The sequence below is a fragment of the Miniopterus schreibersii genome, assembly GCF_964146895.1.
Source record: "Miniopterus schreibersii genome assembly, chromosome: 2".
Classification (NCBI taxonomy): Eukaryota; Metazoa; Chordata; class Mammalia; order Chiroptera; family Miniopteridae; genus Miniopterus; species Miniopterus schreibersii.
Genome location: NC_138102.1, coordinates 60,028,756 through 60,042,737, shown reverse-complemented (window position 1 = coordinate 60,042,737; position 13,982 = coordinate 60,028,756). Strand labels below are relative to the sequence as shown.

General features: G+C 35.0%; 1 pseudogene across 1 annotated transcript; it reads left to right on the top strand.

Moving 5' to 3' along the window:
• The first annotated feature begins 1,147 nt into the window (after window positions 1–1,147).
• Window positions 1,148–6,920, top strand: LOC308552426 (14-3-3 protein theta pseudogene; annotated as a pseudogene). The gene is made up of 2 exons: window positions 1,148–1,195; window positions 6,181–6,920. The product of its transcript is annotated as a 14-3-3 protein theta pseudogene (transcript).
• The last annotated feature ends 7,062 nt before the right edge of the window (window positions 6,921–13,982 follow it).

Below are 13,982 nucleotides of genomic sequence, written 5' to 3'. Positions count from 1 at the left end.
GAGATAAAAATTATTTAAATAAAAACAATGCATTAAATATTAATATTTAATCAACAGAAAATCCTGGATATCAATGATTAAAACTTACATCCCAACTTAACTGAGGCGACTGCACCTAAAACGGATTTCATAATGAATACTTTCATAGAAAAATCTTTGACACATACTTACCACATACATTCACACACAAATATGTACAATCAACAATATGGTAGAAGCATCCAAACGCCAATGCCAACTTTTTTGTTATGTGCTTTGCAGTACTCTGTGTAGTGTAGAAAAAGAAGTGTCACTCAGATCTCCCTTCAAGGAAGAGCTTGTCCTGACTGATAAAAGTACTGTCAGCAGATGTTATTTAGCCAGCAGCCCTTTCAGGAATTGCTTCCGCTGGAGAGACATGGTGCAAGGCCCGTCACCTCTGTTTAGGGTTTTCCCCTGTCTGGTGACTGAGGGGTCATCTTACCTCTGCATGTTTCTGTGAGGTCAGCAGAAGCTGCTGTGCCAGCACTGAGGCTCAGTTTCTTTCTCTGCCCAACTTCTCCCTCTCTCCCTTCCACCACTGTTGCTTTTAATAAATATTTGCACATTAAACTCTGGTCACGGAATGTGCTTCCTGAGAATGTAACCCCCCCACAGTGCTTGAGTAAGTGTGCATAATACATACACAAATATATCCTTATATAAAAAACACCGTTAAATTGTGAGATTCTTTGTGTCACCGGTGAATCTAATTCCCCCTTCGCTCATGGGAATGGGGACGCTCTTAGGGTACTGCAGAAATGAACATTTTCAGAAGCCCCCACAGGAGAATGAGACGTGGTAAAGGGCTTATATGTGTGGAATTCCATTCCTCCGGTTGTAAAGTCCCACGCCCCTTAAACCAGTCCTGAAAGAGGTGCAGCTGGAGTTCAGCAAAGCCAAAAAGAGAGCCAGCGTCCAGAGCTTCTGTTCCATGTTGCAGCCGGGTCTAGTTCAGCATTCAGGCTAATTAAAGTCCATCGGTCCATTGCATGGGTCCCACATGGCCATGAGCCACATGGCACAGCCCCTGCAACAGGAGAGCCAGGAACCCGAGCACAAAGGCCGAGAGAGGGACTTCCCTTGTTTAGAAGTTTAAATATTCCGGTCTCATGCCCTTGCAGTGGCCATGCCTAGTCTGGCCACTGACTCCCTTCCAGGTGTGACTAAGGGACAGGTAGGCCCCTTCCCGCGACTCAGACCTCACTGGGCTTGCCTCTGATGTCCAGTTCCTCCCCCCACTGATCAGCTGGGAACAGACTTGAGAGTGTTAAGTTAGCAAAGCTGTATAAATGGCATGCCTACATCATCTAGCCTTCCCTTCACTCCTTTCCTGTTAAGTAATAACCAGTTTATTACAGTGGTATCATTTGCACTTCTCTTCAGAATTTAAAACAGCCGTCCATAAAGATGTATACGCTTGAGACAGACATCAACTAGAAAGTAATTTCTGTTATGAGTAAAGGCTTTGACAGAGGGATGTTCTTGTTAGAAGAGAGATGATTCTAGCATGGGGAAAAAACTCAATTTCAAAATACATAATTTACAATATTTCATTTGGAAAAAAGAGCACTCATTTTCTTATAGAAAAAGTAAAATGTTAAGTATTAAGAATGCTTTCAGAGACTATCCTTTTGGTTATATTTAAGAATCCCTCAACTAGTACTAGGTAGAAGTAAACTCTATAAATATTTTCTTATTTTTAAAAAATTATGATATTGAGATTAAATGTACAGTCATCACACATTTTTATTTCACACTATTATTTCCAGTACAATTCCTGATTTTAAAGTAAATATATATTAAACAAATTACATATATTGTGCTAGTATACCTTAAACAAATGTAATTTATGTTTTAATTTAAAATATATTTTTAAATGTATAATATTGGTTCTTACAATATTACCTTTGGGTTTCTAAAGGAGCTCAACTAAAAATTAAACTAGCTGTTGCCTTTTAAATTTGACTTTAAAAATAAATATATCAGGAGAAAGCAGCTCCTAGGAAAGAAAAGCAAATTTTTAGTAAATACACTGAATTAGTGTACTGTAATATGCACCAACATCTTCTATATTATCTAAATGCCTATGTAAAAAAAAAAATAATAAAGTAGTTTTACACAAAATTGTGGAAGCTAATATATTTTATGCAAAAATTATATCATGTAAAAATAAGTCCCTAGTCCAATATTTCAAATTATATTTATATATTCCAAATATAATACTCTTGACTTTATTTCATGGCTGAGTGAATAGGAAGCTGTTGGGGATAAGAATGATGAAAAGCTGAGAAATCTGGGATTCTTCATCAAATATTGTCATATATATGCTTAAAAATAAAAAAGGCATTGCTTGTGAAGATTATCATTTTTATTTAAAAACAGTTTTCCTATTTTTCTTGTGAATAATTTCTGTATTTAGTAAATTCTCATAAAACCTCTACATATGTTTGAGCTATTTGCCGTTATTTAAAATTTTCATTATTTTAATAAATTATTTTATCAAATTTAAAATATTCTCAGATATTTCCAGAAATGAACAATATGCAAATGTAATAAATGTCAGCTGCAAAAATATACTCATAGCACCCACTTAATCCTTTAGGCTACTGCACCTCTTTTAAATATGTGCACCATTGTTCTGAGCTTGCTCATTCAGTTTTACTTAACTTTTTTTCCCCCAGGTTGCCACACCTAACAATAAATCATGACCTTTTTTTTTTTTTTTGCAGTGTTAAGAAAAAAAAAGTAGCTAGTTATGTCAGTATAAAATGGCTAATAACAATAAAGGGAGTCAGTGGATAACATAATGTATCCTAACACAATTCTATTAATAATTGGTGTACAGCTACAATTTATCATTACCAATATGACTTTACAGGCAAATCCTACTATGGATACACAGTATACATTTTTTTGTCAATTATTTCTTTCATAAAATAAAAGCTTGAAATAAATACATTTGAGGTTATAAAAATATAAAATTCACTATCTGATGATTATTATTTTAATTGGAAAAATACCATTTTTTAGTTATATTTACTGTCAAGAGTAAAATAAGGGGCAGGTGCAATTTAGCATGCAGAAAACATCTTCCCTGCTAGCAGATGTGTACTTCAACTCAAGCATCTGGTTGATCTTTTTTCCTTGGTGCTTATTCATCTGTGTGAGTATATAATTTATATTAATTTATAAAATGATCTTAATAAATATTAAATATTTTAAAGGAATTGAGGCTTTAGAGAAATTGTGAGACATTTTGAATGAATTCTGTATAATGGAGAAGCTTGTCTCATAAAAATTATCAAGATGCTTATATGTCTCTGAGATGTTAGGAATATACTGAATATATTTACAGTCCACTCATGCCTGGAAAGTATTAATAGCATTTGTGTGGAGTTATGATTTTAGTTTGATAAAAAATTGTAATGCTTTTTAGAAATTTTCTCTGTGAACTCTTTTAAAAATGATTATGAATCACAATAATTTTGTACTTCCTTTGAATCCTAAGTAATAGAAAGAGTTTTTCTTTTGGTAACTTTTGTTAAAAATGGGATAAATTATTTTTAGAAATTAGCTGTTTTTAGGATGAAAATACTTATCCCATACCCTGTGTTAATAAATTTTAAAATTTTCTGTAAATTCAACATCAATCAATGAAGGGTAATACTTCAATTGATATTTCTTTAAAATTGCATGATTTCCAAGTGTCCAAAAACATTTATTAAAGTCATCAAAACATTATACCCATTAACATTATGTATTGAAGTTTTCTCATTTATTGGCTGTTACTTCTGCAAACTCCCTTCCCCACATACTACAGATACCGGGCGTGGCTCAGGGGTTGAGCGTTGACCTAGGATCCAGGCGATCAGGGTTCGATTCCCAGTCAGGGCACATGCCTGGGTTGCGGGCTCGATCCTCAGTCGGGGGCGTGCAGGAGGCAGCCCATCAATGACTCTCATCATTGATGTTTCTCTCTCTCTCTCTCCCTCTCCTTTCCTCTCTCTGAAATCAATAAAGATATATTAAAAATATATATATGAGTTCCTTGATGGTTACAAGACACAGGTTACAAATGAACAGATTTTGATTTACTTGTAATTTATTTCAAAACCAATGTGGCTTTAAGTATTTCAAACTTCTAGCATATTACCGTAGCTATTCAGTGAATAATTGATTTTCTCTTTAAGTGGTAAGTGTACTTATATGGTTCTCCACTCTTTCCCAAACACACAGGAAAATTAGTCTTGCACTTATGTGGAACATATGACTTAGGTCTGAACCTTTCCTTATATCTGAGGGTCTCCTAAAGATTCACTTCAACAGTGGCAACTTGCCCTACGCTATTTTACTTCCCGGACTCCTCCTCACTCCTCAGCAACTCCATTCAATTTACAGATCTTTGAAGTAAACAGCTGGCACCACCCGGTTTGGGGGCAGTGGCATTGCTAGTGTCCAGCTGGAGAGAGCACTTCATCCGAGTTCCTGGAGTGCTTTATTTCCCTGGCCTTCACACTTCCCCAGAGTATTTTGCTTTATCTGTTTTCTCATTTAACTTCCTTTCTGCTAAATTCCTGTTTACTGAAGGAGATAATTAGCTCTGGGTGATTATGATAATTTTGTCTTCACTCTCCAGTTATCCTCCCAATAGACGCAGAGAAAAATGCTTAGTAAAGGGGTTTCCCATGCCTCTTGGAGAAACACAAGCCTAAAGATTCTGTTACTAGAATGTTTTAGGTTTGTGCATCTATCCCCAGAATTTCTGCTTACCCTAACCATCTGCTTTATTCCCAATTAGGAGTAAAAGAAATTTCAGGATTTCTGTTTGATTGTTGTTTTTTACTTTTGCCTTACTTTCATGGAGCTTCTGTGAGTGCTATAAAAGGGAGAGTGGGCAGGATTAAGAGCTAAGAGATTCCTCTTTGCCTTTCCTTGCTTATCAAATCCACTGAAGAAAGTAAGCAATGCAGGCTGGTGCAGCCACTATGGAAAGCAGTATGGAGGTTCCTCAAAAAATTAGAAATGGAGCTGCTGTTTGACCCAGTGATCCCACTTCTAGGAATGTATCCTAAGAATCCTGAAACACTAATCAGAAAGAATATGTACACCCCTATGTTCATAGCTGCACAATTTACAATAACTAAGATCTGGAAATAACCCAAGTGCCCATCAGTAGATGAGTGGATAAAAAAGCTGTGGGACATTCACACCATGGAATACTACGCAGCTGTAAAAAAGAAGGACCTCTTACCCTTTGGGACAGCATGGATGGAACTGGAGAGTATTATGCTAAGCAAAATAAGTCAAAGACAAGTATCACTGATCTCACTCATATGTGGAAGATAATGAACAAAATAAACTGTTGAAAAAAATAGATCCAGAGACATAGAAACTTGGAACAGACTGAGGAATCTTAGAGGGAAGGCAGGGGTGGGGGTGGGGGAAATCAACCAAAGAACTTATATGCATATATGCATAACCCATAGACACTGACAATAGCGTGGCGAGGCCTGGGGTGGGGGCAGGTGTGGGGCGAAGAGGGTCAATGGGGAAAAAAGGGACAAATCTGTAATACTTTCAACAATAAAGATAAATTCAAAAAATAAAAAATAAGTATTTTCAGTTAAAAGGAAAAGAAAGTAGGCAATGATATGCAATTTCATCTGTTGCTGGCATTGCTGTGATCTATAGATATAAGTATAGATGATCTTCATCTAGGTGACTATAGATGTAGATAGATAAAGAGATACAGAGATAAAGATTTAAATCAGTTAACAAATTTTTTATTTATTTTTTTACTTTTCCCCCCCAATTTTTAGCAGTGACAAGTAGGGCTTATTTTGTGTGGCTTTACTCTGTCAGCATAAGCCACACTTTGGTAAGGAATTTGGATTTAAAAAAAAATGTATTTAACTGGACTCAACTCTCTTCTTTTCTTGTCCCGTGTGAATTGTGCTTGTGTTAATACACAGGGACCTGACTCACGCCCCAGGCCTGATCCTGCCTCCCCCATCCTGGCCTACCTGCTGCCCAAGCTGAGCGCTACTGCAGCAGGGCCACCTGCACAGGGGCCCCGGGGAGCAGGGCCCGAGCTCTCCAGAGAGGATCAGACCTGCTCTCCCTGCCTGTAAGAACTCGGGCTGAAGGTCCCCCTGGAAGGTCGTCTGGAGCATCCAGCGGAAAACTCCCACCTCGGACAAGAAGTTGCAGCTGATTAAGTACTATCCGGGGGAGGATCTGCACCACGGCCCTGGAATTGTTGGAAAAGTATTTATTTAATAGCCAACGCGACTAATCCAGAGAGTAAGGTCTTCTACCTCAAAGCAGAGGGAGATGACTTCCAGTTTCTTGCTGAAGTTTACATGCGCTGATGTTGACAAACAAATCATCCATAATGCCCAAGGAGCTTACCTAGAGGCTTTTGATATAAGCAAGTTAGAGATGCAGCCCACACACCCAATTTGTCTGGGGCTGGCTCTTAACTTTTCTGTATTTACTGAGACCCTTAGTAACCCCAAGCTTGCCTGCACGCTGGCTATAAGAGTTTTGAGGAGGCCGTTGCAGAACTGGAGTCACTGAATGAAGACTCCTACAAGGACAGCACCTTCATCATGCAGTTTCTTAGGGACAGCCTCCCGTTATGGGCATCAGACAGTGCAGGAGGCTGGGATGTGGCAGAAGGGGCAGAAAATGAACTGTGTACAGGGCGTGTCCTTCCCTGCAGCTCCCTCTGTACACATATCCACACCTTACTCCATTTGGATTTCTTAGAGCAAAGAAACCCATTCATGTGTGTGGAATCAACTGTTTATAGCCTTTTTCACACTGCAGCTGTGGGAAAGCTCCAGTCCTTGATTTGTGTTTGTCTTGGCCTTCCTGGTGTGCAGATACTGCTGTAGAAAAGTATTAATAGCTTCATTTCGCATAAACATAAGCAACTTCCAAACACTTACGTAGAGGGCTAAAAATGCATCTGTTATTTAAGTAATATGAGCCAGTTCTGCAAGTGACTGTGTTTTGTATTACTGGGAAGATAGGAAAATGTAGCGAATTACCATTTAAAGAGTGTTGTATATAACTTCTTAATTTCTACATTCCCTCCCTTACTCGTCTTTGGGGGTTTCCTTCCTGTGAGCAACTTTTCCATGTTTTTAATGTATCCCTTTTTGGCAGGAATCCGAAAGTGTTAGATCGAATGGGAAAGCACTTGACGTTCTTGGGTTGGGGTCACAACTTGAAATGCTTCCTGTGTTATATATGATGGAGACCTCATGTATCTGTGACAGCAGGCAGTTTTCTTATTCAGTCTTCATTTGCTGTTGTGTCAGTTGACAACTTCCCTTCCCAATAAAAATTCACTTACACCTCCAAAAAAAAAAAAAAAAATGCACAGGACTTGATTAAGTATGGGTAAGAGTCATGATGTAATGTTTGCACATTAATGAAAATAGCAAACCAAGGGTTTTGACATGAGTGTTTCAAAAAGCCTTGGGGAATAAACAGTGTTTCAACTCTGTCTTTTGAAGCTAAAAAGGTTTAATGTGTATTCAGATAGTATTTTCAGAACAATGAATTTCTTTGTAACATGTAACCCTTGTCAAGGGTTTCCTGAAATAGTCTAATGTCATATGAATGAAGATGGTCCAGTACTTGAGAGCTCTGTAGCTGTAGATGTTTTTGGTTGCCATAAAGCATTGATAAAAATATGGAAACCGTATTATGCTTAATCTTCACATTTTAATAACTAAATTAATGTATTTTCATAGTATATCCTGTTTAATTGAGCTCAATGAAAATAATAGATTTGTAAAATAAAACTTACAATTAGAAGGGAATTTAGTAATCTTGGTTCTTATGCAGGAAAATGCTCTGCCAAATTCTTGATAGGCAATTGTCCAGTGTTGGCAAAATAGAATAATCCTGCCAACAAAAATGCCCCTTTGTGACAATATAGAACAGAGATGAAAAACAGTTTATCATTAAATAAACATTATCAGATGTGTATGCATGTAAGTTGGCACAAAAGTGACTAGAAGTCTGAATGGGATATCACACAAATTGAACCAGTAAAGTGGAAGAAAGAAAAGTTAAAACTCTTCTTAGATTTTTGAAAAACAAATAGATACATCAGGTGATTGTCTCTTATATACGTTATGAGAAGGTTCATTTCAGGGTTATGTATATATGGTCCCATGAGTCAGAGAGTCTGCAACCTCGCGTTGTAAAATAAAACCTTTGGCTCTCTTACCTGGCCTCTTCTGCTTTCAAGGAGACACCCTGCAGAGACATGAGTAGCCCTGCAGCTGCTGCCTCCCCCTTGGCAGAAATTTTATCATTTTACTCTTACACAATCTCTCGTTTCAATGCTTCATTGCTTTCTTCATTCATTCAGACTTGACACCCGCTTGGCTATTTCCTGTAAGATTCTGTACAAACATCTATTTATCATTTTAAATCTTTCATTGCAATTTATTCATTTTTGTCTGCCTCCCTTAACTAAACTCTGAGTTCATAAAAGAGGAACTATAGTCTTGGCTTACTACTTAACCTCTAGTGTGCCACACAGCCCTTGAAAGATACTTATTTATTTGATATATGTAAAATTTTATCAATATCACTATTAAAATGTGAAGTTCAAAACAGAAAAAGCTGCCCCGTGCAAAGTGTGGCCCTTACTTTCTGTAGTTCACACACTTTGCTAAAATGTTCAAGCCTTTGGAAGCATTGATTTTTCTCCTGCTGGAACATCGTGAGTGATTGTGCTCCGCTGTAGCCGATCGCACTTACCTTGATCTTTTTAACTTCTATGGAGTTGCATTAGCATAGGCTAATACATTTTTCATCGGAAACGGCATCTAATGCTCATTTCATACTTATTTTTGCCCTATTAATGGTCTTTATGTTTTGAGACCCAAGCAGTCTAAGGACTGGGTAATTGTATAAGTGGAAGATCATCGGTGTGATGCACAAATCACTTTTGATCCAATGTTATAAATGTTTAATTTCCACAATTTCTGAAGTGACCTCTCCACTAACATAGCTTAATTGCACTTCTAAGGGCAACACCATATATCAGCTGGAGTAGAAGTACTGTCTTTTAAATTAGAATCTGCCTCCACATAATGAGGCTGCAAATATCTTCAAACCCTTTTTTAGTTTGCAACTACAGAAGCTTTTTACTTAGGCTTTGATTGAAATAAGTATTTATAGCATGGTGTGTTCAGCTATTCTGCTGGATTTTTACAACAGAAATAGACTAAAATGTGTGGAGACATGGCTTTCAATTGGAGCAACTGAAGATTGTGAGAACAATTGAAAAGAAAATGGGACACAGAGCCAAAACATGTTTAAAAGTCTTAATGCCTTAGAGAAGATACACTGTTGAGAAAATTTCCATTTAAAAACGAACCATAGTGCTATTCAATTTTTTCATATTCACTGTGTACTTTTTAAACGCTGAAATACCAAAGAAGTATGAACTATTAATAAAATTGTACAACATCAACTAAAATTTGAATAAAAATATATAGAGTTAACCTTTTGAAAAGTAGCATGTACTTATATGAAACAAAATTGTACAAAATATTAATTTGGAAAAGTTCAAACTATAAATAAATAAATGCAAAGGCATGGAACAAAATATAATGATTAATTGTTTTATTCTGTGTTTCCTAAGAACTATCAAAACACAGTCCTATTTAAAATATATAAATCAAATTAACTTTCATTAAATCATAAAATGGAATAAATTTTTAATAAATGTTTTTTCAGATAAGATTTTAAAGGGAGGTGTTTTTTTATCTTTTTGAGTTATTAACATTTTAGCAGCACATTTTACAAAAAGTGGACCAATAATCTGACTGTAATTTTTAATTTTGAAATGTTAATATTATAGCTGCTTCAAATGAATGGATTGGTTAAAATAGCCTTTTTCACATTCTGCTTTATCACAATCTGTCTACTATTGCTATTCTTTATGTTAGTTTTCTTCTTTTTTTTTTTTTTTTAATACATCTTTATTGATTTCAGAGAGAGGAAGGGAGAGGGACCGAGAGACAGAAACATCAATGACAAGAGTTGTCATTGATCGGCTGGGTCCCGCACGCCCCCGACTGGGGATCGAGCCCGCAAGTCGGGCATGTGCCCTGACCGGGACTGGAACGGTGATCCTGGATCCTAGGTCGATGCTCAACCACCGAGCCATGCCCGGCTGCGCTTTATGTTAGTTTTCATTGTTAAATAAAATAAATTCAATATATTTTATATATGTTCTAAGCATTGTGTCTGATTCTATGTTCAACCAAGTACAAGTTATTGAGAGCTATGTATGCATAATGCTTTACTGGAAACTAAAAGGAAAGCTTGGAAATAATTCTGATAAGAATGTAGAGAATGTATAAAAGCATCTTGCACAGTGTTTACATACACAGCAAATACGGAGACGTAAAGATCCAGACCTGGATTCTGTAGCAGAAATATACATAGATTTTTAGATTTTTCTATATCGTTTTGATATATTTTAGTCTGATATCTTGTAATCAACGTCATTCTTTAACACGTCTTTCCCCCTACAACGTGTTTTCATTTAGCACTGTCCTTAAATTCCTTTAACCCTCCAATTCATCCAGTAAACCTATTATTCATGAGACACAGAATTTTAAAGTCAGTGGACAATGAAAATAGAGGAAGTTATTTTATTTATAAACATGATAGCTAATGTCTTTTCAAATTCCATTTTTATCATTCCACTAAATAATAAAGACATATTTACTAAGAAGCTATAATGTGGAAATGCATAAAAGTTTAAATTCTGTAAGAAGTTAATGCAAGATACATTACAATTCTACTTGCCTGGACTGTAAAATTGGTATAGTTAAATTTAGTAAATTTTGAATCAAGTATTAAATGGGTTTTGATCTTAAAGAAGATTTTATGAATTTGACTCCAAAAGCAAGAGAAGTAAAAGTAAAAATAAATGAATGGGACTATATCAAACTAAAAAGCTTCTGTACAGCAAAAGAAACCATCAACAGAACAAAAATGCAACCGACAGAATGAAAGAAAATATAGGCAAAACAGCAGCTCTGGAAAAAAGGCTAATAACCAAAATATATAAAGGACTCAACTCAACACCAAACAAACAATCCAATTAAAAACTAGGCAGAGGACCAAGAAAACATACAAATGGCCAACAGATATATAAAAAGTTGCTCACTTCACTGGCTATTAAGGAAATGCAAATTAAAGCTACAATGAGATACCACCTCACACCTGTTAAAATGTTTATCACCAACAAGACACGTAATAACAAGTGTTGGAGAGGTTACAAAGAAAAAGGACCCCTCATCCAGTGCTGGTAGGAATGTAAACTTGTACAGCCACTATGGAAAACAGTGTGGAGGTAAGAATATAGTTGCCATCTGACCCAGGGACCCCTTTTCTGGGTATTTATACAAAAATTCCAAAGTAATCTACTTTATTTTATTTTATTAGGGAAATGAATATTATGACCAGCCTCAACCATCAACCCATCACGACTACAATGAAACTTACAAAACCACTAAAAACCACAAAAACTCTGGAAGCTAATCATATGCCTATCCTTATTCCTGGGTACCTACTCCTAATTATCAATTCCCAAAAGAATTGAGAACAAAAAAGATTAGAACAAAATATTTATAGCAGCTTCAGTCGTAAACCCCAAAGGTAGTCAACAATCAGATGTTCTTTAGCAATAAAGTTTGGCATATTCATAAACTGGACTGTTGCACAGCAAGAACAGATAAAATGCTTATACTTTGCACAGTAATGTACATGAATCTTACAATTAATATATTGAATGAAAATGATAGCTGCCAAAGGATATATAGTATATGATTCTATATATATGAAATTCAAGAACAGGCAAGCAGTCCAGCTTTCAAAGCTGGTGATTCACTCGCTGTGCTATACCTCCTCCATGGAATATGGTAGGTTCTTCAGTAATAGCAATCTTTTATCTATTTTTTTTTTCTTAATGAATCACCTCTTGTATTTCAGATGTGCTTTGAGCTCTGTCTAGAAGAAATTCCCAAGTCTCATCATTCTATCACTTCTTGCTTGGTTAAATTATTTTAATCCTAAAAAGAAAAAAACACACAAAAAAACAAGAAACTAAAAATCTTGATTTTACTTCATTTGGCAAAACTTATTACTCCAAGAAGGATAGCCTAATCCCTCTTTGTGCCTTTCTAGCAAAAGATTGTGAGATTCTGTTCTAAGCACTTTACATGTTATCTCAGTCATCACACATACACACAACTATCAGTTTTTATTATCTTTGCCAATTTACATATAGAAATACTAAATCATAGAATAATAATCTGAAAAACAACATATATATTTTAAAACATGAATCCTTTGTAATATTATTTCTTTTAACATTTCCCTATAATTCTGTCTCTCTCACTCACTCTCACATTCATTCTCTCCCCCTAACTCTACAGCTATACTATAAGATGTTAGGTGTTGGAGATTTAAAAAAATGTTTCATTATACTGACACTTGCTATCTTCAAGTGCCTCAGATGTATTAGGTCTGTGTTAGCTATTTAAATTTAAATGAATGAATTCAATGAATAAAAGTCATTTCTTTTATCTTAATGGATAATAATATATGAAATTGTTTAACTACTGCCAAGAATTCACACTAAATTCATGAATACTTGGATTGTATGTTTTTCTTCTGACCTTATTTGAGATTACTCAACTTAGTTTCTTTGGTCTTTAGTAATAGATCACTCATATATTTCTGTCAGAGATACTTAGTAATAGAAGCAAGCACTTATGAAGTGATATCCAGAGACCAAAGATACAATGGTTAATGTGAAAGATAATTATAATTACATTCTATTATAGCATTGATTAGAGTGCTTCTGTGAATTAAAAGTATCATCATTCATTGGGGCTTATCATTGCAAAAATATATTAGATGACTCTCTAGCACAATGTCTTACTGAAGTGATTTTAAAGAAAAGGTCAAATTTGCTAGTAGCTAAAATTACATATATCTAAAGGAAGCTATTAAGATTTTACATACACATACATACACATTTATTCAATCATTGCTTTACAAATCTATTTAAATATTGTATTCAAAATATTAGCTAAGGCCTAGTTAATCATTTATTAAAGTTCTCAAATTCTCAAATTCTTAAATACTATGTCTCTACACATAGTATGGATTAATTTCATCAGAAAATTTTCTTTATAGACAGTATTATAATTCCAAATCAAAGTAAATTTAAGGTCATATTGTTTATAGGTAACCCATTATTTATCAATATTTTTTTTGCAAGAACTAGTATTTTCTCTGCAAGCAATTGCTGTCATTTCATATTAAAATTTTACTTGCAACCCTAATAGGAAAAGAGAATGCTTTTTTTATTCAGAAGCTTGATGGAAAATGTTAATACACATTTAATTTTGTAATCTTATAAAAATTCATTAATATTAAAATAATGAAAATAGCAGATGTAAAAACCTACCAAGTATTAAATTGACATCTTTGGGTGTGCATGTATCTATGTTTCACTAATAAATGACATATTAAGCATTAGAGAAAACAATAACATCCTTAATTAAATGACTTTGCAAATGGATGCTGAGAGCCTGAACCACTGAAACATAAAATGTTACCTCACATCTTCCAAGCATTCCACAAACTAGCAGGCATTGCTGAAGCAATGCTCATTTTGTCAAATTTATCCTATTGCTTACAATTTTATCACACTCTTGTGAATAATGAAATCCATCTTCATGAAGAGTATCAGTTTAACACTTAAATAACTTGTTTTTTTCTGGAAGTACTATGTCAGCATGTTTGGGAAATTATTTATTCCTATAAATTAATTGCAAGTTTATTTGTTTTCATGAATATAGGTTGTTTTCCTTTATAGAAGTGACTGCACCTAATCATAAGTA